Consider the following 5,194-nt stretch of genomic DNA (forward strand, 5'->3'; position numbering starts at 1 on the left):
CGTAAAATACGCCGTTGTAATTACAAACGCCGTAAAAGACGCGCGAAATACGTCAATGACGCCGTATTTGACGGCGTTTTAGTGTGCATGGAAAGCGCCGCTTTTTACGCCGTTCATCTCGCCATATGACGCCGTAAAAAACGCCGTTTTGGTTGCACAGAGCGCGCGCTATTTTACGGCGTTCTGCTTATAGTATAATGAGACACGCCCGCTGATTTCCACAGCCAGTAAGTTTGAACTGTTCTCTCCCAATCAATGATGAACTGAGTCAGACCAGACGAATTCAGCACAGATCATTTAATCCAATTCTTATGCTCATATATCAGGAGTTATTAAACAAGGAAAATAATCCAGGTCGTATTGGCTTAACTCGGCACATTTCCATCTAAGTGCTGAATAACACAAAATATTATAACCCATAGAATGCCCTATGAATTTGTGTTTTAAAGGAGAACTCTGTAACTCTAGCGAACTCTAGTCACTTCTTCGCTGATTTTCCCTTTTGTTGTCGCATGTTTTCCCCACGAGCTCCCCCTACAGCTGTCTGGGGGGGTGTATATTTCACAACACAGTCGTAAAAAACTCACTTGCGGCGGCCTCCTCCCCCTCTCTACCGCTGCTCATGTGCGTTTGTTTTGATCGGAGCAAGCCAACTGTATCGTGTGGAGCTATGTCTACCGAGGTGGGTCATCTGGTAATACATCATACATGCGTGTGTGTTTATGTCGAATTGCCGTAAAGCAATTTGTGTTTCGCGCTCGTTCTCTTCTCGTTCTCGGTTCTCACGAGACTTCCAATTTCACTTTGCCGGGACGGCAGTGCGCAAGTTGCAAGGTTGGTTTTCCGCCTGGGAACGCTGGGGGGAGCGGGGAAAGTCACCAATATCACCAGAACAGGTTGTTTAACCATCCAAATGATTTCTAGACAGTTTTAAGGTTACCAAGTTCCCCTTTAAATAGGCCTATTTGAAAAAAATAAGACGAATGTATTTTTTGCTATTTCTAAAAAATGTGGCAGGTTTGTTGGTATGTCTATAAACTATCTCCTTCCAGAATTAAATAGTGTTCCGATTTTGTAGGCTAATTAAATTCGTGTTTTATTCATATTACATTGATTATATATTCATTAAATAGCATTATTACATTTCGTTATATCCAATATATTTTTGTAAAATGAAGATTCAAATATTTTGCCCTTTCGATCGTCCAGTTCATAGTGAAATAAACGACTTGGGGGAAAAAGTCAACCGTTTGTGGGTATAGAAGTTCAGTGAGTAAAGCCGTTTTTAAAATACGAATTTTTAAATAATTTCCGTCATTTTAAAAGATAAAACATAAGGTGCAAGGGGAGCAAACTCAGCAAATGACAATAAATAAATAAATAAAAATAACACAGCCTAGTTATTTCTTTCCCACATTTGAGTCATTATTCTTAAAAGAAATGTAAATTATGCTTGCAACAATAGCTGTAGGTTAATTGGCCTGGATGAGTGTGATTGGCCTAATATTGTGTCCCAGACCGGCATTAAATAATTCGTGAATATTTGTAAAGATTCATGGCTTGAAAGAGTTGGAAAATTGACAGTTCTGTCGATGTTTTGCCCAGGCAGGGTTAGTAAAGTAAAACTAAAACTATTAAAAACATTTAAATGCTAATCGAAATAAACCTGAAATAAAGGAAAATATAACTATTAGTTGAAAAACTTAAACTAAACGGAAATGAGAAATATAATTTTTTTATCAACAAACTGGATTCATTTCGGGCGTATCCGGCGACTCAAAACGGGGGTTGGAGGTAACGGAACAAACAAAAAAATTACACTGCCTACTGCAGGGGCGGCGCCAGAGAATTTTTAACGCATGTGCTGAGGGGGTGTTAGATCATTGACAGGGGGAGCAGCGCAAAACTTGGCCACTAAATATTTAATATTCAATTATTTTAATGATCACAATTAAAGTTTTATTAAATTGAACAAGCGCAACATTCAGCATTCAGCACAATCAAATATTCTAAAAGATGTAGGCTATATTATTAATAATAATGTTATATCAACATAATATCTCCTTATTTCGACATAATATGTGTGCGTGCAACAAGCAAGATGTGCATTTGTAAATCCGGTGACGCGTGCATTGATTTTTATTAATAAACTAGTGTTTCTGACGGTCTGCTGCAAACATGAAGTTGACAATCGCCATATTCGTAGTTAACGCACCTAGAGAGAAATGCACATAATGGATTACATAATCAGAGAGTAGGCCTAGCCTTTTTCTTTTTTTTTTGAATTTTGAATTATTTCGTTTAAAGACATTTCAAGCTTTGTGTATTTGATTTCTCATGTCTGTGTGAGGCATACACTGAGTTTCGTTAAGTTAGGATGAGATGCGCTCCAGTTCACGTGCAACGCGAGCGCCTCCATGATTATATTGTCCGTTATATTTGCTTCTTATTCATTAAATCCAGGCAATTGGTTGATGAAAAATGTATTAAAATTAAGATACAATTTATACAAAACGAAATTCACTTTAAAAAAAGGTTTTCTACAAAACAAAACTTAAAGTGGTCAAAATCATGTCTGAACCACTCCATGTCTCATATTGCGCATCCTATCTTACTGGTGCTGTTCACTTTTCATAAATCAACATAAATGGAAAAAATAACATATATTTATATATAATATTTTAACAAATATGAAACTAAATGCACTTATTTAATGGCTACAACAGTACAGTAGGCCTACAGATTCTCTATTTGTACAAATTGCTGCACATTCATTTAATTCTGAATTTTGCACACGCAAGTTGAAAGGCATTTGTTCAAATCAAGTTCACGGATAATTGTGCTTGCATTTATTAATCATTATGATACTAAAATCATAACAAAGTGGGCTATGCTATGTACAAAAAAAAAAAAAAAAATCAGATGAGCCCAGAACGCAATTACACGTTAAGTATTTCCCCCCATAGAAAACCATTATAAGAACGCTTAATGTGGCTTATTGCAGATTAGAATGTCCCCTTATTATGTCGAAATAACGAGATATTATGTCGATACTACTGCTGTGTCCACCATGGTCTCCACCATGGTTTGGGATCTGACTGGCCAGCGTATTTAACTTTGCTGTCTTTTTGACATTTTTCCCCTGAGTGAATCGATCGAGGCTAACAGCAATCTCAACTAGCACAACAAGCGGGCAAGTCATGTGTCACCCATGTTCACATGTTCCGGCTCAAATTAAGCCCTGTGTAACACCCTTTTAAAATGTGAAAATCCTATTAATTTTGCTTTATTGATTTGAATGTTCTTTAATATTTTCTTTAATTTCAGTTTATTATTTAGCTTGGATTAGTTTAATACATAAAATTAATAATTCCTTGAGAGCATACGAATTGGATTACCACAAATGATCCATGCTGAATTCGTCTGGTCTGACTCAGTTCATCATTGATTGGGAGAGAACAGTTCAAACTTACTGGCTGTGGAAATCAGCGGGCGTGTCTCATTATACCATAAGCAAAACGCCGTAAAATAGCGCGCGCTCTGTGCAACCAAAACGGCGTTTTTTACGGCGTCATATGGCGAGATGAACGGCGTAAAAAGCGGCGCTTTCCATGCACACTAAAACGCCGTCAAATACGGCGTCATTGACGTATTTCGCGCGTCTTTTACGGCGTTTATAATTACAACGTCGTATTTTACGGCGTCCAATACGGTTTAAAACGCCGTATTTGACGGCGTTTGGCTTTAAACGCGATCAATCAATGGCGTATTTCTGAGCCTCTTGGCTTGCCATAGTATGGCAAGCCAGCCCCCGCTGTCTCGTCCCACTTTTGGTTTGTTTGGCTTCCCATAGGGCTGCCCCTGACAGAGAGAGGAGGGGCTGCAAGAAGAAAGTGAGACTGCATGTGTGTGTGTGTGTGAAGAAGGAAAGGAGGGAGACAGAGAGAAAGAGTTCACCTTTCCTAGTTCTGACTAGCATATAAACCAGAAAGTGAGTAACAATTTCCAACATACACTTTGAACAACACTTTGAGAGATTTTATTTGTAACTGTCGTCCCCACCAGTGGACCTGTAATAGAGGAACTGCATTTTTAAAATGCCTGAGAAAGACTAATGAAATATCTTAATAAATGTCTGACCACCAATGTCTGAAAACTAGTTAAGAATAGATGCAAGCTGGGGTTAGTAAGGTATACTAAAAAGGAGTGAAACACACTGATAATAATTAAGATTATAATGGCATCAACACCTGTAGAGATACCAAGATCAGAATATTAATTTTGCAGAGATACTATAGGACAACCCTCCAGAAATGGAGAAAGAAGCCTAAAAACAAAATGACCAGCTGAGGGAACATTAGATGTGGATATGTGCAGAGACACTGAAACATTCGTAATAAATAAATAAATAACTAAATAAAAAGATATTCAAAAACAGTTTACTAAGAGATCAAGTACGATTGGTGAAATCTGCTAATCCAGTCAGAATTAAAAGTAGACTAATTTCACAAATACCAAGAAAACACCAATAAAAATAACTGATAAGAAATTAACCTGAAAGAAAATATAAAAATTGCTTAAATGTTAGTTGACCGGTCTATGGGGGAATTCAATTAATAAGCAGGCCTAACAGGGATTGATATGGAGGATTGCGCAAACTAGTGGCCATCAAAAACACTGGAGTTTTCTCCTTAGTATAAGTGGTTTGTGTAGTTACCAGAGGAAAATCAAATAATTGATAAAAAGGTTTATAGAAATATCTGACATTTAGAGATAAAATATATATATAGAGAGAGAGAGACACATGCTAGATGTGGGTATGATTGACCGGTTATATAAAGACATGGCCTGTGAAGCATCTTGTTGTCCCTGCGAGACAGTTTTAAATTTGAGCCATTGCAGAAATTGAGATCTTTGGATTCCGTTAACTTAAAATAACTTGTGCATTGTGTTGAATGAGCAGGATTGGGTGATCACGCTAAACAGACATTTTTAACAGCCATACTGTATTATACACATTTCACAGTAATGAGACTCATTAATTTAATCCTAAAATGCTTGAGAGAGTAGGGATCGATATAACAAGTGATAAAAATACTATATATGTGACTGAAAATAAGGCAACTTAGACAGATTGAAAGGCTGCTATTTTCTGCAAACTGCAAAGAAGAAAAATGCTTGCTCTTTTCTGCAA

This window comes from Leuciscus leuciscus, assembly GCF_965113295.1.
Source record: "Leuciscus leuciscus genome assembly, contig: HAP1_SCAFFOLD_372, whole genome shotgun sequence".
Classification (NCBI taxonomy): domain Eukaryota; kingdom Metazoa; phylum Chordata; class Actinopteri; order Cypriniformes; family Leuciscidae; genus Leuciscus; species Leuciscus leuciscus.